At 30.2% G+C, this 22,303-nt stretch overlaps 2 long non-coding RNA genes across 51 annotated transcripts; one reads left to right on the top strand and one right to left on the bottom strand.

The window, feature by feature from the left end:
* Positions 1-2,594: 2,594 nt before the first annotated feature.
* Positions 2,595-18,562, bottom strand: LOC127709849 (uncharacterized). 50 transcript variants are annotated; one of them, XR_007985811.1, is made up of 12 exons: positions 18,496-18,562; positions 15,775-15,960; positions 14,301-14,431; positions 13,592-13,688; positions 11,651-12,962; positions 10,367-10,505; positions 9,362-9,794; positions 8,678-8,979; positions 7,585-7,775; positions 6,822-7,012; positions 6,086-6,275; positions 2,595-5,704 (listed from the first exon to the last, which is right to left on the bottom strand). It is a non-coding gene; the product is annotated as an uncharacterized LOC127709849 (long non-coding RNA). The 50 variants fall into 50 exon arrangements; XR_007985807.1 differs by having other exon boundaries at positions 18,503-18,556; XR_007985815.1 differs by having other exon boundaries at positions 14,301-14,372; positions 18,503-18,556.
* LOC127709851 (uncharacterized) lies at positions 7,019-11,935 on the top strand. The gene is made up of 2 exons (XR_007985834.1): positions 7,019-7,086; positions 11,586-11,935. It is a non-coding gene; the product is annotated as an uncharacterized LOC127709851 (long non-coding RNA).
* Positions 18,563-22,303: the final 3,741 nt, after the last annotated feature.

Below are 22,303 nucleotides of genomic sequence, written 5' to 3'. Positions count from 1 at the left end.
CTCATAAATGAAAAAAGGTCTAAATATGGGTAAAAATATATACATCCCCAACAAAATTTAACGCAATGATTTACGTTCTAAGAAAGTAATTACACACTTCAACCAATTACAAGTACATCAATTGGTAAAACAAATGCTGTTTTCTGATCATTAAGTCTGGTCACGCCTTGTCTTTCACGATCCAAATAATGCGTTGAATGATCTTTCACGATCAATTTTGATAAAAAATCAACAAAAAAAGAATTTTTCAAAAGTAATATGAACTTTTTCAAGTAATAACATACATATATTTTACTGGACTATCTGACATGTAAAGATTAAGTTTTAAACATATCATGATATATTGGAATGTGACTATAATAGTTACAAAACGTGATTTTTTTCTAAATGATTTTGATAGGATTGTGTGCCGCCTTTTGTGTTTTCTTAAAAAGCACTGCATTTTTTTCATTTTTTAAGTGCAGTTTTATTAAGGACGTTAAATAATTTTGACAGACATATATTTTTCTCTAATTTGTTCCACCTTTTGAAACTACAACAGATTGTTTCATAGATTTTGAAGTAGAATTACACTTAATATCATTCACGATCCGATACCAGATCTTTCCCGATCTGATATCGCAATGCTTGACCACCGTTAGTTATATTCTTTCACGATCAATTCTCTCGATAAACCGAATGACACCCGTGAAATTGGACTTATTTTATAAAGTATACAGTTGTCAATTCAGTTATTACTTCTTGTACTGGTTATTAATCACGGATTAATCCTTTTTACACTTTGTGTTTTGTGACTGGCGTAAGTCTGGAAAAAAAAACTCGTTACTAAGTGTAGTACTATCTTTTTGTGGAAGGTGTTTGCGAGTCTGAAATATTGATTGCTAATATGGTTTGTGTTACATTTTATACACTGCATTTACAAGTTTACTTGACGGCTCAAAGCTTTACAGGAAGGTGTAGACATCTGCTAGTTGTTGAAGACTGAGATGTATTACTTCTAACTGTATTTTGTTTGATTGTGCTGTTGTTTTGATATCTCATGCTGTTGGCAAATAATTTTTTGTCCTTTTCTGTTTTTGACATTATTTTCGTCTTATGAGTTTGAATTTCCCTTTGGTATCTTTCTCTTCTATTTGATGCATAGTTATAAACATAATCACATGTAGTTATAAGTCCGGATACATACACACTTGTTAAAAAAACATGCGATATGAAAAAAGGGAGATGTAATGTGATTTCCCATTGATACAACTATTCACTAACCAAATACTTATAAATACGTTAATCAACACAACTGAAGAGCACATATTGGATTTCAACAATCACAAGCAATAGTTCAATGTGTATAGCTTTGTCTGGTAGTGTTCATCTAACCTTGACCAATTTAAATGCTTCATTAGGCAAAGTGGCTTCGATGGCCAAGTGGTCTAAGTAGTTGAACTACTGTATCACTAGTCTGTAAACATAGAAGTTGCGAGTTCGAATCCCGTGTGTGGCAGGTGGGCTCCACTCCAATCTTAATTGACTACGATTGTCAGTTTTCCAACCGAAGGTCTGTGGTTCTATACGGGCACTCAGGCTTCCTATACCAACAAAAACTGACAGCCACGAAATAGCAAAATAGTGCTGAAAGTGGTTTTCAACACCAATCAATCAATCCACAGGCAATTTAAAGTTTCCATAGTGATGTTTGTTACTTAGATTCTATAGGCAATAGGTCAACTGTACTATATTCAATGATTGGAATGATAGTAAGGTGTACTGTCTATCTGGCAGGATTCATATGTCGTCGACCTCATTTCCATGGTTAATTAGGCCATGTAAATTTCATGGTTATGTTTGTTTATTAGATACTGTAAACAATAGGTCAACTATATTTGGTGTATGGAATAATCGTATGGTGAACATGTTGTTCAGCAGGGTTTATCTGAGCTTGACCTTATTTTTAGGGTTTAATTTTCGTAATTAGGTCTGTTTCTTGGATACCATAAGCAATATGATAACTATATTTGGTCAATTGTATGGGTGTAAGGTGTACATGTTTGCCTGATAGGGTTCATCTGGCCTTGGCCTCATTTACATTGATAATGTTAGGTTTATCAGGCCCATAGCCAGGAATTTCCAAGGGGGGGTTACATGGACTCATGAAGCTCACTTTAACAGTTACAATTCAAACAGAATGTCGACTTTAACAGTGCTTATTTGTTTTCAAGGGGGGTTCATACCAACCCCTCGAAGCACCCCTGGCTACGGGTGTGTTTATGTGGAACTAATGGTGAAACTTTCATATCACACACTTTCAACATCAATTCAATGATAAGTAAAGCAGGCCAGACATTGCAGTGTGTGCACTCTTGTTTACTTGTAGCAAGAAAACGAGTTTAGTGACACTATTTTTACTTCTAGATTTCTAAAAGCACATAATAAAACATTTTGAAAAAAAATCTATCTATAGATTTTTTTCACAAAAATGTGTTTTCCATGAATGCAAAGTATAAGAAATTCCATCTGAGGAAATCATTAGTGCTGATCTACATTAAACTATTTCTAAGAGTTACTGATTTATCATATGAACAAATAAATATGTCGATATAGAAAGTTGACTATACCTTTTTTATTCAATTAGCATGGAAGAAAATAAACTCCATGCCATATTTGCACAATAATATTCAGTCATTCATTACTGTCCGATATTGAGATGACAACCATACTTTGTTACATAAATTTCGAGTATAAAAAGATAAGTCACATTTTTATTAATTTTCATATAAATTTGACCACCACTTTATTTAACTATCAAAACCAGATTTGCTTGCCTGATAATGTATGTTTCACAAGATTACATTTCCATGTAGTGAGCTGTGATATCATAGTCAAAATTTTAATTTGGAATATATCTTAGAATTTCACATCTTAAGGTAGCTCGGGTGTCTTCCTCAATCTTGGATTTTAAAATAGCAGATAACAATTGGTCTAGATCTTTAATGAAGTATGCAAATTTGAGAGTAGTATGTAATTCATGTGTAAGACAGAGAATATAAATAACATCTTTTCAATAAGAGAACAGCATAATTTTTAACTGTGTTTATAGTCATATATTCAATAGATCAAACAGTGAATACATTTTATAAGGTGACATTTTAAATTTATAAATTTGAAAATATGTACATTCAAGCTATTCACCTTTATCAGTGTGTTTATCCAATATCATACATAAGTATATTTCTAATTCTACCTCTCACCTTAGCTTTATAAAACGCATGTAAGATTAAGTTATATCATGTATATCTTATATAGGAGCAGGACCAGTGTTTATATTTATATTGCATAGGTTTATATAAATCATATTCTTTTCTAAAAGGAAAGTTTAAGTGCTTGATTAGGGCCTCAATAGCAAGTCCAATATTTCAAAATGAAAAGCGTTTCAAGTTTTAGAAAAAACACATATGTGAATAAATTGGGAATGTGTCCATGGGACACAGATGATGCCCCCACTTGCATATAACAGTATATAGGGACATAACTCAAGAACAGCAAAAGTGAGGCTACCCAAATTTGTACTTGATCTGAGTTTTGTGGTAATAAGCATTGTGTATAAGTTTCATAACATTTGGTTGAGGCAAACTTAAGTTAGAGAATGGAAACAAAAAATTCATCAATTTTTCCATTTGTAAAGGGGCATAACTCAAGAAAGGTAAAAGTGACACCACCTAAATTCAAACTTGATCTGTGTTTGGTGGTAATAAGCTTTGAGTATAAGTTTCCTTAACGTTTGGTTGAGGCAAACTTAAGTTAGAGAATGGAAACAAAAAAATCAGCAATTTTTCAATTCGTAAAGGGCATAACTCTAGAACGGTAAAAGTTACGCCACCCAAATTCAAACTTGATCTGTGTTTTGTGTTAATAAGCTTTGTGTATATATAAGTTTCATAACATTTGGTTAAGGCAAACTTAAGTTAGAGAACAGAAACAAAAAACACAGCAATTTTTCCATTTGTAAAGGGGAATAACTCTAGAACGGTTGACGCCACCCAAATTTAAACTTGATCTGTGTTTTGTGGTAATAAGCATTGTGTATAAGTTTTACAACATTTGGTTGAGGCGAACTAAAGTTACAGAACGGAAACCAATTTTGGGACGTACGGACGCACAGACAGACAAGGGTAAAAGTTAATGCCCCTTCCACTACTACGGGGGCATAAAAAGTGAAATAGAATGCTTTTTGTAGAACTTTTTGAAATAGACACCAAAATTGGATAAAATTAGGAATTTTTATTTAATTTAACAAAATTTGCTTGATTTCAAACAAAAAAAGAAATTGGAAATAAAGAGAACATTTTCTGACAAACTAGATATGCAAGTCAAATGTTGAAAATTTTTTAACAAAAATAGGTTCAATGTTTGGGATTTATTGAATTTACTCCTTGCAGAATGATGTTTGAAGGAATACATATATGATACATGTTCATTTCATTTAAGATTATTTTCTCAATTTATGGGTATTAAATTCAATATATAAGTAAATTTTGACATAAATTGTGGCCAAATTAAAACTTCTCCTTTGATTATGAATATTAGTTTAATTAGTGAAACATTTCAACTTTGTAATTGTAAAAGCTACTAAGAAGGGGTTGAATAATCAAATAAGATCTGTTCATAAAAAAATCAATGGAAACCAGCTTCATTGTAAAAAATCCCACTAAATGATATTGATTGGGTTTAATCCAAATGTTGCCCCAAAAAACTATAAATAAATCATACTATACATTAAATCTGTTAAACATTACCTCCCTGCAGAGTTTCATAAGGAAACAATGAAATATATTCCATTTAATTAAACTAGGAAGAATTTGGACAGAAATGCTTAGAGAAAATTCACCCAAAAAAAAGTAAAAAGTTTACATTTAAATTAACACATGACAAAGGCAAAATCTCTTTGTTCTTATTGTGCTATAATAATAGGGAGGGATTTTCAAATGTACTCTTATCTTTAGGGGCGGATCCAGGATTTTTCAAAAGCATATGGGCATAATTCCATAAAATTGAATACATCAGAGCGTAGCGAGGTTAAAAACCTTTACATCATTTTAGCCTAACTCATAGCATATTTAATTCAATTAACTAAATCCTTAAATTTGACAGCAATGAATCAAATAACTTGGAATTTTGTAAGATCAATTTACAACTGAGATAGCTGTAAAGTTTTTTCAAAAACCAAGTTGATTTGAAAAAGTTATAGAACTTTTTAAAGTTGACTATCTACATTTTGTCTGACATGAAAATTCCAGCTTTTTTACCTATTGATTAAATCCTTAAATTTGACAGTAATAAAACAAACAACCAAATAACCTGGCATTTTGTAAGATCAATATATAATTAAGATAACTGAAGAGTATTATTAAAATCCAAAATCATTTGAAAAAGTTAAAGAAATTTTTAAAGTTGACTATCTAAATTTTGTCCGACATGAAAGTTCCAGCTTTTTTACCTATTGATTAAATCCTTAAATTTGACAGCAATAATTCAAACTACCAAATAACCTGACATTTTGTAAGATCAATATATAATTGAGATAGCTGAAGAGTATTATGAAAATCCAAGTTGGTTTGAAAAGGTAATAACACTTTTTAAAGTTGATTATCTAAATTTTGTCTATTAATTAAATCCTTTAATTTGACACCAATATACCAAACTACCAAATAACCTGGCATTTTCTCAGATTAGTATTTAATTGAGATAACTGTGGAGTTTATGGAAATCCAAGTTCATTTGAAAAAGTTACAGATATTTTTAAAGTTGACTATCTAAATTTTGTCTGACATGAAATTTCTAGCTTTTTTACCTATTGATTTAATCCTTAAATTTGACAGTAATAAAACAAACAACCAAATAACCTGGCATTTTGTAAGATCAATATATAATTAAGATAACTGAAGAGTATTATTAAAATCCAAAATCATTTGAAAAAGTTAAAGAAATTTTTAAAGTTGACTATCTAAATTTTGTCCGACATGAAAGTTCCAGCTTTTTTACCTTTTGATTAAATCCTTAAATTTGACAGCAATAATTCAAACTACCAAATAACCTGTCATTTTGTAAGATCAATATATAATTGAGATAGCTGAAGAGTATTATGAAAATCCAAGTTGGTTTGAAAAAGTAACAGAACTTTTTAAAGTTGACTATCTAAATTTTGTCCGACATGAAAATTCCAGCTTTTTTACTTATTGATTAAATCCTAACATTTGACAGTAATAAATAAACTACCAAATAACCTGGCATTATGTAAGATCAATATATAATTAAGATAACTGAAGAGTATTATTTAAATCCAAAATCATTTGAAAAAGTTAAAGAAATTTTTAAAGTTGACTATCTAAATTTTGTCCGACATGAAAGTTCCAGCTTTTTTACCTATTGATTAAATCCTTAAATTTGACAGTAATAAAACACACTACCAAATAACCTGGCATTTTGTAAGATCAATATATAATTGAGATAACTGAAGAGTATTATGAAAATCCAAGTTGATTTAAAAAGGTAATTACACTTTTTAAAGTTGATTATCTAAATTTTGTCTATTAATTAAATCCTTTAATTTGACACCAATATACCAAACTACCAAATAACCTGGCATTTTCTAAGATTAGTATTTAATTGAGATAACTGTGGAGTTTTATGGAAATCCAAGTTCATTTGAAAAAGTTACAGATATTTTTAAAGTTGACTATCTAAATTTTGTCTGACATGAAATTTCTAGCTTTTTTACCTATTGATTTAATCCTTAAATTTTACAGTAGTAAAACAAACTACCAAAAAACCTGGCATTTTGTAAGATCAATATATAATTGAGATAGTTGAAGAGTATTATGAAAATCAAAGTTGGTTTGAAAAAGTAACAGAACTTTTTAAAGTTGACTATCTAAATTTTGTCCGACATGAAAATTCCAGCTTTTTTACCTATTGATTAAATCCTTAAATTTGACAGTAATAAAACAAACTACCAAATAACCTTGCATTTTGTAAGATCAATATATAATTGAGATAGCTGAAGAGTATTATGAAAATCCAAGTTGGTTTGAAAAAGTTAAAGAAATTTTTAAAGTTGACTATCTAAATTTTGTCCAACATGAAAGTTCCAGCTTTTTTACCTATTGATTAAATCCTTAAATTTGACAGCAATAATTCAAACTACCAAATAACCTGTCATTTTGTAAGATCAATATATGATTGAGATAGCTGAAGAGTATTATGACAATCCAAGTTGGTTTGAAAAAGTAACAGAACTTTTTAAAGTTGACAATCTAAATTTTGTCCGACATGAAAATTCCAGCTTTTATACTTATTGATTAAATCCTAACATTTGACAGTAATAAATAAACTACCAAATAACCTGGCATTATGTAAGATCAATATATAATTAAGATAACTGAAGAGTATTATTAAAATCCAAAATCATTTGAAAAAGTTAAAGAAATTTTTAAAGTTGACTATCTAAATTTTGTCCAACATGAAAGTTCCAGCTTTTTTACCTATTGATTAAATCCTTAAATTTGACAGCAATAATTCAAACTACCAAATAACCTGTCATTTTGTAAGATCAATATATGATTGAGATAGCTGAAGAGTATTATGACAATCCAAGTTGGTTTGAAAAAGTAACAGAACTTTTTAAAGTTGACTATCTAAATTTTGTCCGACATGAAATTTCTAGCTTTTTTACCTATTGATTAAATCCTTAAATTTGACAGTAATAAAACAAACTACCAAATAACCTAGCATTTTGTAAGATCAATATATAATTGAGATAGCTGAAGAGTATTATGAAAATCCAAGTTGATTTGAAAAAGTAATAACACTTTTTAAAGTTGATTATCTAAATTTTGTCTATTAATTAAATCCTTTAATTTGACACCAATATACCAAACTACCAAATAACCTGGCATTTTTATTAGATTAGTATTTAATTGAGATAACTGTGGAGTTTTATGGAAATCCAAGTTCATTTGAAAAAGTTACAGATATTTTTAAAGTTGACTATCTAAATTTTGTCTGACATGAAATTTCAAGCTTTTTTACCTATTGATTTAATCCTTAAATTTGACAGTAATAAAACAAACTACCAAATAACCTGGCATTTTGTAAGATCAATATATAATTGAGATAGCTGAAGAGTATTATGAAAATCAAAGTTGGTTTGAAAAAGTAATTACACTTTTTAAAGTTGATTATCTAAATTTTGTCTATTAATTAAATCCTTTAATTTGACACCAATATACCAAACTACCAAATAACCTGGCGTTTTCTAAGATTAGTATTTAATTGAGATAACTGTGGAGTTTTATGGAAATCCAAGTTCATTTGAAAAAGTTACAGATATTTTTAAAGTCGACTATCTAATTTTTGTCCGAAATGAAAATTCCAGCTTTTTTACCTATTGACTAAATCCTTAAATTTGACAGTAATAAAACAAACTACCAAAAAACCTGGCATTTTGTAAGATCAATATATAACTGAGATAGTTGAAGAGTATTATGAAAATCAAAGTTGGTTTGAAAAAGTAACAGAACTTTTTAAAGTTGACTATCTAAATTTTGTCCGACATGAAAATTCCAGCTTTTTTACCTATTGATTAAATCCTTAAATTTGACAGTAATAAAACAAACTACAAAATAACCTGGCATTTTGTAAGATCAATATATAATTGAGATAACTGAAGAGTATTATGAAAATCCAAGTTGATTTAAAAAGGTAATAACACTTTTTAAAGTTGATTATCTAAATTTTGTCTATTAATTAAATCCTTTAATTTGACACCAATATACCAAACTACCAAATAACCTGGCATTTTCTAAGATTAGTATTTAATTGAGATAACTGTGGAGTTTATGGAAATCCAAGTTCATTTGAAAAAGTTACAGATATTTTTAAAGTTGACTATCTAAATTTTGTCTGACATGAAATTTCTAGCTTTTTTACCTATTGATTTAATCCTTAAATTTGACAGTAATAAAACAAACAACCAAATAACCTGGCATTTTGTAAGATCAATATATAATTAAGATAACTGAAGAGTATTATTAAAATCCAAAATCATTTGAAAAAGTTAAAGAAATTTTTAAAGTTGACTATCTAAATTTTGTCCGACATAAAAGTTCCAGCTTTTTTACCTATTGATTAAATCCTTAAATTTGACAGCAATAATTCAAACTACCAAATAACCTGTCATTTTGTAAGATCAATATATAATTGAGATAGCTGAAGAGTATTATGAAAATCCAAGTTGGTTTGAAAAAGTAACAGAACTTTTTAAAGTTGACTATCTAAATTTTGTCCGACATGAAAATTCCAGCTTTTATACTTATTGATTAAATCCTAACATTTGACAGTAATAAATAAACTACCAAATAACCTGGCATTATGTAAGATCAATATATAATTAAGATAACTGAAGATTATTATTAAAATCCAAAATCATTTGAAAAAGTTAAAGAAATTTTTAAAGTTGACTATCTAAATTTTGTCCGACATGAAAATTCCAGCTTTTTTACCTATTGATTAAATCCTTAAATTTGACAGTAATAAAACAAACTACCAAAAAACCTGGCATTTTGTAAGATCAATATATAATTGAGATAGTTGAAGAGTATTATGAAAATCAAAGTTGGTTTGAAAAAGTAACAGAACTTTTTAAAGTTGACTATCTAAATTTTGTCCGACATGAAAATTCCAGCTTTTTTACCTATTGATTAAATCCTTAAATTTGACAGTAATAAAACAAACTACCAAATAACCTGGCATTTTGTAAGATCAATATATAATTGAGATAGCTGAAGAGTATTATGAAAATTCAAGTTGGTTTGAAAAAGTAACAGAACTTTTTAAAGGTGACTATCTAAATTTTGTCGGACATGAAAATTCCAGCTTTTTTACTTATTGATTAAATCCTAACATTTGACAGTAATAAACAAACTACCAAATAACCTGGCATTTTGTAAGATCAATATATAATTAAGGTAACTGAAGAGTATTATTAAAATCCAAAATCATTTGAAAAAGTTAAAGAAATTTTTAAAGTTGACTATCTAAATTTTGTCCGACATGAAAGTTCCAGCTTTTTTACCTATTGATTAAATCCTTAAATTTGACAGCAATAATTCAAACTACCAAATAACCTGTCATTTTGTAAGATCAATATATGATTGAGATAGCTGAAGAGTATTATGACAATCCAAGTTGGTTTGAAAAAGTAACAGAACTTTTTAAAGTTGACTATCTAAATTTTGTCGGACTTGAAATTTCTAGCTTTTTTACCTATTGATTAAATCCTTAAATTTGACAGTAATAAAACAAACTACCAAATAACCTGGCATTTTGTAAGATCAATATATAATTGAGATAGCTGAAGAGTATTATGAAAATTCAAAATCATTTGAAAAAGTTACAGAACTTTTTAAAGTTGACTATCTAAATTTTGTCCGAAATGAAAATTACAGCTTTTTTACCTATTGATTAAATCCGTAAATTTGACAGCAATAATTCAAACTACCAAATAACCTGTCATTTTGTAAGATCAATATATAATTGAGATAGTTGAAGAGTATTATGACAATCCAAGTTGGTTTGAAAAAGTAACAGAACTTTTTAATGTTGACTATCTAAATTTTGTCCGACATGAAATTTCTAGCTTTTTTACCTATTGATTAAATCCTTAAATTTGACAGTAATAAAACAAACTACCAAATAACCTGGCATTTTCTAAGATCAATATATAATTGAGATAGCTGAGGAGTATTATGAAAATCCAAAATCATTTGAAAAAGTTAAAGAAATTTTTAAAGTTGACTATCTAAATTTTGTCCGACATGAAATTTCTAGCTTTTTAACCTATTGATTAAATCCTTAAATTTGACAGTAATAAAACAAACTACCAAATAACCTGGCATTTTGTAAGATCAATATTTAATTGAGATAGCTGAAGAGTATTATTAAAATCCAAAATCATTTGAAAAAGTTACAGAACTTTTTAAAGTTGACTATCTAAATTTTGTCCGACATGAAATTTCTAGCTTTTTAACCTATTGATTAAATCCTTAAATTTGACAGTAATAAAACAAACTACCAAATAACCTGGCATTTTGTAAGATCAATATATAATTGAGATAGCTGAAGAGTATTATTAAAATCCAAAATCATTTGAAAAAGTAACAGAACTTTTTAAAGTTGACTATCTAAATTTTGTCCGAAATGAAAATTCCAGCTTTTTTACCTATTGATTAAATCCTTAAATTTGACAGAAATAAAACAAACTACCAAATAACCTGACATTTTGTAAGATCAATATATAATTGAGATAGCTGAAGAGTATTATGAAAATCCAAAATCATTTGAAAAAGTTACAGAAGTTTTTAAAGTTGACTATCTAAATTTTGTCCGAAATGAAAATTACAGCTTTTTTTCCTATTGATTAAATCCTTAAATTTGACAGTAATAAAACAAACTACCAAATAACCTGGCATTTTGTAAGATCAATATATAATTAAGTAACTGAAGAGTATTATGAAAATCCAAGTTGATTTAAAAAGGTAATAACACTTTTTAAAGTTGGTTTTCTAAATTTTGTCCAACATGAAATTTCTAGCTTTTTTACCCATTGATTAAATCCTTAAATTTGACAGTAATAAAACAAACTACCAAATAACTTTGCATTTTGTAAGATCAATATATAATTGAGATAGCTGCAGATTTTTTATGAAAATCCAAGATGATTTGAAAAAAGTTAAAGAAATTTTTAAAGGTGACTTTTGGAATTTAGTTAGGAGTGAAAATTCTAACTTTTATAAATTCTTAAACCTGTGCTTCACCTTAGTGGTTTATCACACTAAGTACCAGTACATTTTATACACGAATATATTCTATAAAATTGAAAACAAATGTTCTCAAAATTGATAAAATATAATATGTGAAACAATAAAAAAAAAACCCAAGTTCTAGCAAAAAAGAAAAGAACAACTCAATGAAAAAGTTACTTCAGTGTTCAATTATAATCAGATAATTTTATCTCAAAAGAATTTTTAGACTGCTAGTATCATCAATTTTTTTTAGACAATTTTGGTTAACCAAAACATATTTAAGGAATGACTGTAATATTTTTTCTGTCTATGAAGAAATAACATAAAAAATGTGGTGCACACTGAATAACCCGTGTAGCTTTCAAAATGTTGTCTCTTATATAATTATGTGGTTTACAAATCAATATCATTTAAGGTATACCATAAAACTAGCTTAATTTTTTTTAATGAAAAAATGACTAAATTGTGCAATCATAACCAAATATTCCAATCTAAAAAGAATTATAAGACTGTAATTATTTGTTTCATTTGAGGAAACTACTATCAATCTAAAAAACAATGAAATAGGAAAATATATACATTTCGACTTATACTTAGTGTATGGTAATCACTATTAATCTAGCACTCACAATTTCTACATCATTTTTGGTAATTAGTCGTTTCATAATAACTGTTGTCTACATATTTCTTTCATGTGTGCTTATATCTATTGAAATTGCTTTATTTAATTTCTGCTATACATAGCATTAATTAAAATCTGCAGAAAAATAATACTTATGATTATTCTCAAATACAAAAAAAACCAACTCTACTTTATATGTATTTCCAATTACATTGTAAACATTCTACATTGATTAGACACAAATATTGCAACCCCTCCAATAGAGACTTTGATCCATTTAACTTAAAAATAAAATGATACAGAAACTGTAAACATATAAAATTTTCAGAAGTGTAGTCAACAAAGATCTACTAGCTTGGATGTTTCCTCTTCAGTATATTTACTATATCCTCTTCTGTAGCAGCACATAATTCACCAGCTTCCTCATGTGCAAAAAAAATAAAAACGCTTCTTCCGGCATGAAAAAAATAATATAATTATCAGCTATTCTGAAAAAGATAATAATATGAAAAATAAAGTGATATATAGACAACTGCCTTGTTTACATGTTTGTAGAAATTCTGTAAAGTTTGTAGTTTAGTACCACTCCATGGTGAATCGTGCAAATTGTGATTCATGGATGGAAAGCATACATATTCTCTTTATATGTTATTACGAATGCATACTTATTTTAAATATACCCACAGTTTACACTTTCCCCAATGGTCATAGAAGATATATTCTCGAGCAATCAGTATGGGAAGAATAAATACTGATTTCATTATGTCAATCAATAGTTAATAAATTCCCAAATTATAAATGTTAATAGTCAGAAGATAGATCTCAAAATTCTGAACATTTCTGCTGCTGTCAGATTTTCTCTATCTAGAGCTGTTTTCAAGATAATAGACAACATTTGCATTTTACCCCATGTTCTACTTTTAAACATGTTGTCTGTGTTGTTTGGCAGGACTCATTTTTTAAAACTAAATACCGTAATAAATATTGAGGCCAAGTTTTAAATTTGGCCCAGTAGTTTCAGAGGAAGCCAGGTGAGCTAATCTTGTGTACAAGATCAAGGCTTTTACAACCCTAGGTTTATTTTACGAAAAGAATTTATAATACAGGATTCACTGACCTGATTCATCATTATCATCTTTATCTTTTGAAGCTTGTTCATGGTTTTCTTTTCCTGCATCTTTGGATTTTCATAGAGGGGCAATTCATACATGAACCTATTTATAAGTGTGCAAAAATATTGGTAAATATTTATAAAACAGAAACAAATCTACTTATCTGTAATGTAATAGCAAAGAACAAAATTATTTTAACCATCTTTCCATTTAGTACATGAATACATGCATGACCAGACACTTCTTCCTCTTAGTATGATGGCTTATTCATATCAGCAAGTAAATTTAGTTGCGACAAGCCTTTAATTTTCTTGTTTAAGTTGTTTTACACTTGTCATTTTGTGGCCTTTTATAGTTTGTTAGCTTTTGCCTCATGTCGAAGGCCATATATATGGTAACTAATATTGTTGCTGACACCAACCACATGTGATCTCACATGGAGAGTAGTCTCATTCGCAATCATACCAATCTTTTTTTTATATTGAAGCACATTTTTTTGGAGTGAATGAGAAGGTTCATAAATTGTCAGCACTAGTTAGTATGACTTTAAATTAACTGTTACAGCATTGGACACATCTTTTTCTTCTAGTAAACAAACAATAACAGATAATGCAGATTCTACATAACTTTAAACTATACAACATGTGAAAAATACTATATATGACAACATGTAATTGCAATAAGTCAATCTTAAATATGTAATTTGATAATTACTTGTATTTCTTGGTTCTGTTTGCTTTCTTCCATTCTGTATTATAATTTGTGTCCAGCTTGGAAAATCAGTCTCTGTTTCCCATACAAAGCATTCTTTTACACATATCATATTGGAATAGTTTAATAGTTTCCTTTGAATTAAAAAAAAAAACAATGTCAAAAGGCCTTGACCTTGATACCAATCTCAGATTCAGATTTTTCATTGGTTTTTAACAATCTGTTTATCAGCATTACAGTATTTATAACAACTATATTCATGGTTGTACAATTTTTAATTGTCTTAGAATTTACATTAGGGTAAATTACATGATTACATTGGTAGCAATGAATTACATTGATTTCCCAGTAAAAAAAAAAACGATAATTTCACACTATTTTATCTTCAAAGTATAATGTTGTCGCTGATGATATGTTTCTAGTTTGAATCTTCATTTGCCCTATATATAAAACATACAATATTATTGTACATTGATTTTTTGTAATGTTCTGTTTGAAATGTGTTGTTGTTATACAGTTATGTTCATTCCATGAAATTGTGTTTTACAGCTGGTGGCATACAAAAGAGGGACGAAAGATACCAGAGGGACAGTCAAACTCATAGATCGAAAACAAACTCACAACGTCATGGCCAAAAATAAAAAGACAAACAGACAAATAATAGTACAGATGACACAACATAGAAAACTAAAGACTAAGCAACACGAACCCCACCAAAAACTGGGGGTGATCTCAGGTGCTCCGGAAGGGTAAGCAGATCCTGCTCCACATGTGGCACCCGTCGAGTTGCTTATGTTATTACAAACCCTGTAAATAGTCTAATTCGGTAAGTCACATTCGTGAAAAGGGAAGGGTATTGTAGTTACGACATAAGGAACATATCCGATATCATCTGTGAAACGGTTATTCCATAACGATCAACCAACTCGTGATGGCGTCCGTAAAATTTACGAAGGGATGACTTCAACTTCACCATTTGGAACTCTTGGTTTAATAGCTTCCTTGTGAGCAGCAATCCTCTATCAAGGAAATCAGGATAGGAAACACAAGCCCGGTAATATCGTATCAATTGGGAGATATATACTCCGTATGCAGGCGCTGCTGGAATGTTGCTACATAGAAATGGAAAGTTCACAATTGGGAAGCTGAAATCATCTCTTTTGTCGTAAAGTTTTGTTTTCAACCGACCCTCATTGTCAATTTCACATTTATCAATGGTGCATTTTACAATTGAATTCCTAATTAACACTCCATGTACGACTACATATACTTGCTTCATAACAAGGGTAATACACCCATTAAACTTATTTCAACTTTTGTATTGGTACATGGTAGTTGAACTATGATATTTGAATATTTCATTTCTAATCATATCTTTGTATTTAATTTGACACTATCATAACAGTTGACAAACTGATTTTAATACTGAAACAAATTATCCAAATTATATCAAGGCTATTTCTTAATTAATAAGTACCTCACAATGACAGCATTTGAAGTACTCAGGCTAATCAGCATCTGCTTTTTCCAAAACAAAATGGATGGACATCATTGTATCACAGGAACAAAACTGCCAATACCATTTCTCATTGTCTTCTTTTTTTTTGAACAAATTTTGTAATCCAGCAATAATGTTGGAAAAGATAAATGATGATGGCCATTTCTGTAAACAAAAAAACACTGAGATTATCCATTATTTTTCAAGACCTACCCTAGGTAGTTGTCATGGACATCTGACCTATATACAGTATAAAAACACCATTTGTCAAGACCAGCCCTCGGTAGTTGTCATGGACATCTGACCTATATACAGTACAAAAACACCATTTATCAAGACCAGCCCTCAGTAGTTGTCATAGACATCTGACCTCCTATATACAGTATAAAAACACCATTTATCTAGACCAGCTCTCGGTAGTTGTCATGGACATCTGACCTATATACAGTATAAAAGCACCATTTATTAAAACCAGCCCTCCATAGTTGTCATGGACATCTGACCTATATACAGTATAAAAACACCATTTATCAAGACCAGCCCACGGTAGTTGTCATGGACATCTGACCTCCTATATACATTATAAAAACAATATTTATCAAGACCATCCCTCGGTAGTTGTCATATTCCAGTGACTTTTCTGTAAAGGCAAATTTTACTCACCTCCCTTGCCTTTCAATTCCCCACTGCAAATATGTTTCTTGTGATAGCATAGAAAAGACTATAGTTTTTTTTAGAGCTATGGAAAATTTTGCTTTGGTTGAATGCAGAGTGCAAGGAGTATCTTAAGACAAAACATATAGCGGTACACAACGACCAATCAGGATTAGGTATAATCTTACTTCTGAATACCATGTTATCTCATTAAATGGCTGCATAGCTGTGTCCATGTAACTCAATTATCTATTGTAACATATATACAACTTTTAAATGTGCCTATTTCAATTGATCATCTGCTTCTGAACTGTTTTGCCATGTTGTGCAGTGCTCGTTGATAAAACTATGTTTCAATCCCGTACATTGCAGTGTTTTTCAATCTCCAACAAAGAAGAGTAAAGAAAGTAGGCATGTTTTATTTTAAGTAGGTGTGTCCAATAACGGCCTTCGCTAGTTAACGATCCTCAATGTTTGTGGTTTAGTAATTTCTAGAAAATCAACGACACTTTGAAATTGAAAAGTGGCGGCCTTTGTATTTTGTAAAGCAGTAAAACAATTTTGCAGAACTGATCAATTATTAATTTACATGCATTTTAAATGCTAGCTTGTACTTCGTATAGACTTATAAAGAGTATATTGTACAATTATGGACAATGAAAACTCCTATTCATGAGAACTAGATTTATTTGAAAAATGTGTCTTGCAATTGGTGTACCCAATTTTAAAAGCAAAATCATGTATTTATTTTCTGAAATTTTTACAGTCCTTTTGAAATAAATAACTTCATATTGTTGTACAAATGTAAATGCATGAACAAAATAAGAAGCCAAAACTGGAAGAACAAGCTAAGAAAAAAACATTTTAAACACCGAGAGCAGTTTCCAACATGATAAATTCCTTACAATGGGAAAGTTTATACAATCATGACAATAGACGAAAAAAAGCTACATTAATTATGCTATACAAAATTAATTGAGGGTTAGTAGAAGTTCCAAAGGACAATTTTACAAAATCTGATAGACGTACTAGGGGGCAACATAAATTTTTGCAAATAGCAACTAATAAAGACTTCTATTTATATATTCTTTTTATCCAAACACTATCTCTGATTGGAATTCACCCCTTGAAGCAATAGGTACATTGTATGTCTGACACTCTGGAATCTTTCAAAAGTAGCATATCCACTCTAACATTTGAAGGACACACAGTCACCAATTTATTAAACTATCAAACTTAAAGCCACTGTACATAATGTATATATGTTATTCTACAGACTATTTTTCGTTACTGTTAATATTACTTTTAATTAAGTCCATATGTACATAGCACACAAGTTACGAGAAGTTTTACACTCCTACCAAGGAGTCTACTCCCGTATTCGGAAGAAGAAGGATAGAAAATGCCTCACATGAAGAAAAATTTGACCTTAGCAGAACCTTAAACACGTTATATTGTGATATCTGTCTTTAACTACTGCCTCTGTGGTGTTGCAGAACTTGGTTGCATCCAGTGCTCAAGTTGTTAGTTTAACCCATGGCAGAACCATGGCAGGGTAAAAACAAAGACTTTAAAATTGATATTTACTGATTCTCTGATTAGCACGCTGTATTAAGAAGCAATAACAAAGACTGATGACATGGTCAGCTGGGATATCGGATTGTTGTGTCCGATAAAATGACATTTCTTACTGTGGAAAAGCATGTTAAGTATTCGGATAATCGTGTCAGTCTAGTCCAAAGCAAGGTTAATATTTATATTATATTAACATCGTCTCGACCTGAGAATGCACTAAATTTGTGGCTGCAATGGACGTTTAACACCCATCCATTATCATCATCAGCAACTGATTTCTACTCAAAAAGTGTGTGTATTGAATATTGTTGCCCAACTTCCAAGTTTTTATAATAATTAACACTTAATTTTGTCCATACTGATTGCCGATTGAGCAAATACATATTGGATACTAACCTACTGTAATCATGGTAATGAAAGCCAAAATGCATATATATGTGTATTACAATTCCCGCCGTTTCTTCTTGTTACCTGTTACCTATTCTGTAAATTCCACCTTTTTCAGATGATCCACTCCAGTGGGAAATCCTCTTGAAGTAAATCAGTAAAACAAAAAAAGTCTTACAGTCCCGGAAAAGACAACGCTCTTTGTACCTTTCTATAAAAGAGCCGTTTTGTGGGCGTTAATTTATGAAAAGAGGCGTGTCTTAAAACCTCATTGTGCTGGTTACCTCATTGTGGTGGTTAACTATTAGATTTGTCGATATAATTTACAGGTAGAAATTACAATGAAGTTGTGCTGAATAGGTTGTTTGTTTTTTTGTGATAAATATGCCCATCATGTTCCTTCGGGTGTTAAGTTGTCCTGTAATTGAATGCTTGAAAAAAATTCTCTCAATACAGTCATCTTACCAAATAACATGAGAAATCTAAAACGTAAACAGAAAGAACAAATAGTTGATAGTCAACCCCAAGTGGAGACAACTCATATTTTCCGCACAGATATCGCCAATCACCAACTGAATAAGTAATTTAACGTAACCAAAAACGGACTGATAGCCAGGTTTAAAGTCTTGAATATGAAAGGGGATTGTCTTTGTTTGAGTACTTAAACAATTCTTAAGCCATTTTTAGATGTCAATTCTTTAAAATTTTAATTCATTGTTTCCGTCTAATTTATTTTTTTACCCATTATTCTCTATTCTTTGCAATGCATGATAACAGAGACATATAAATGTATTACAAAATGTATATGTCTCCAATGATGATGAACATCTCGCTAAGCTCTCATTCTTGTATTTCTAATCATAGCAAAGATATTGTTTTCATTTATATGGGGAAAAACACTCGATACACTCGATAAAGTTTCCATCTAATGTAATTTCATGATGATTTTGAGATATATATTGTCGATTGAGATGAGATTTTTGAAAAAATCATAAAACACGAAAAAAAAGTTACCGCGTGTTTAAAAAACAAACAAACCTAAGACTATTATCACAAAAACAGTACTGTTGCCTAAAGTTAAGATTTGCGAAATTTGTAAAATTCAATGAAATTTTCTGACAACTTTAAAATATCCAATGTGGTATGTTTACCTTTTAAAAGCTCTGATAAATGTTCATTCGTGAAAATTAATAAATTTTTTTTTTCAATCGACGGTATTGTTTCATTTCAAAACCCGAATGACTCAGTCTCGTATTCTTCCTTGACATGCCAAAATATTAAATACAATTAAATTTTGCAGACCTTTAAAGAGCAGTTTTGCAAAATTCTTGTATTATTTATTATTTTTATAATTTTTTTATGGGTCGATTGCTTGAAATAATCAGTGTTGGCCTGTTTTCACAAGTAATTCCTATGTTTGGATAATTGAGATATCCGGCTCGAATAAAATCAAGACATGATCGTTAGCTATGATTTGATTATTAAAGTAATCTGTCCAGAGTAATTGATCAACTCATAAGTATGAGAAGACCTGTCGAACTGATTATTTAGCCCAAAAATTTATATAAAAGACCTGCTTGGTCAAATAGAAGTCACATTCTTTATTAATCTATCAAAGTGAAAATATAAAGCTAGACTTTGTTTTGTAAATCTGAGTAAAATTTCAATTCACCATGGACACGATGAACTACGAGTTTGAGTCCAGCTATTCAATCTCTCCAGCATCAAGCATGTCAATATCAAGATCTGGTAGTTTATCGGAGTATGATTATGAAAATGACGATGTTTTCAAAGCTGCATCACTTGTAGAAAAGATAGACTTTAATAACATTTCTCCAGACACTAAAACAAAAGGACTACCTAAACATGATTTGTCAGGAGCTGAAAATCCCACAAAGAGGAAACGATACAACAAGTCTCGTCGACGTGATAGAAGTCCAGCTCTTGTAGAGAAGTTGAAGAAAACCTTCAGATCAAAAGCTAATGACAGAGAACGTAACCGTATGCATGGACTTAACGATGCTTTGGAGACTCTGCGGTCCATATTGCCCGTCACTCCTGGTGAAAACAAACTCACAAAGATAGAGACACTCCGAATGGCACACAACTATATATGGATGTTATCACAGACCTTAGAAATGGCTGACAAAAATCCACAAGACTATGTTTCCGTGACGGAAAACGAACAAGTGCCTTCAATTGACAACACCACAAATAGTGCTATAACACAGGAATCGTCATTTCAGTGTGAAGTTCCACAATTCACGTATCAGACGTCGTCACCAGTGGCAAGTGTTCAAGAAAACTTTTTTCAAAACTACTTCCAGGCCCAACATCATCATGACATGTATGCTGTAACACTTAGTCCAGATACCCAGTATGTTCCCCTAAATGGAGATACATCTGTCAGATTTTCAGAGTCATTTTCGCCTATTTCTTCATAATTTTCGCCAGTTTTTGCCACTCACCAAATTATACCAACAGGACATATTGCGAAAAACGTGGAGTATCCGTCTCTTGGATTTACAAGTTATGGACAATCATTTAATTGGAATTCTATGTATCAAAGACCACAGCCTGGAAGTCCCACGGAATACTCCGACACTTCTGACGGGTTTGCTTATGAGATGTTTCCTTGAAATTTACTCTGAAATGTACATCTAACAAATAGTGCTATATTGCGTTAAGACAATTTTGTATCTAATAACATGTGATATGTGTGTGTTTCCTAATCATTGAATAAATTATTCTAATTTTGTATATTATGGATATTATTTCATTTTTGGCCGAAAAGTTATAAAATTGCTAATCAGTTTATTAATTCAACTTTACATATCTTATCCCAGGCATCATTTTTATCGTGTTCGTTATAAAAGTTATATAAAGTATGATTTTGAAATACAAACTTCTACTCAGTGACTGTTACACCCGACAAAAACAAATGTAAGACTATACCAACCAACGGAACGAATGGAAAACAACAGGTTGTCTCATTGGCAATCATACCACATCTTCTTACTTTATATAACACATAAAACTGTTTATTAGAAAAAAAACCAATTGAATTAAAATCAATGATATTTGGGCTTTCTACAACTTCCGAAGCAACTGAACATGTGCTGAAGGTTGTCGGCTCTCCGAACTTTCCCGAAGTCCTGCGTTTAACATTTCAGTATTACCAAGTTTATGGGCTTCGGTCCTTGCTTGGAAGTTGGGCTATATCCTCACCCCTACTCACAACAGAAAATGTGATTAGACCAAATATTTAACATCCACATAACAGTAAACAAGAACAATACATGTACATTCTTCCACAGATGACACTAAGGTACCTTAGAGAACAAAATCGGACCATAATCCATGCAACGAAAAATTTTAATAACAATTATACGTAAAAGAATCAAGTTAAAACCTTTAAAAAAGTTTTTAATGCTGCGCATTATCATATATTTATACGTAATCGATTGTTTTTTTTTTGTTTCCGTGATTTTTGAAGGGAAAAGACAGCTTTCAGTATTTTATTGGTTTAGTATTTTCATTTCCAGATATTTTTAGTTTAATTATTTTTAAGTTTTATTAGTAAAATGAAACACAGTACGACATAACAGAGAACAGACTCTTGAAGAAACATGAGCACCATCTGTTCTGAGGGTTACGAATTAAGGACCGTATAGAGCGAATCTCCTTGGATTAACGCGCGATGTTATTAACATCCCACATTGAAAATAATGTGAAAAACTAATCCTGTGTGATGAAGATTAGGCAAAGGAATTTTTAATTATGTATCAGTTTTGTTTATCAGCGTTTTTTAAACACTATCAGACACGATCCTATAGCAATATATTCGTCGATCTGGCCCGGAATACTCATACCAGAGACATATAATACAAGA

The sequence above is a fragment of the Mytilus californianus genome, unplaced genomic scaffold (assembly GCF_021869535.1).
Source record: "Mytilus californianus isolate M0D057914Y unplaced genomic scaffold, xbMytCali1.0.p SCAF_7, whole genome shotgun sequence".
NCBI lineage: Eukaryota > Metazoa > Mollusca > Bivalvia > Mytilida > Mytilidae > Mytilus > Mytilus californianus.
The sequence above is the reverse complement of the archived record's forward strand: the minus strand, read 5'-3'. Positions and strand labels throughout refer to the sequence as shown.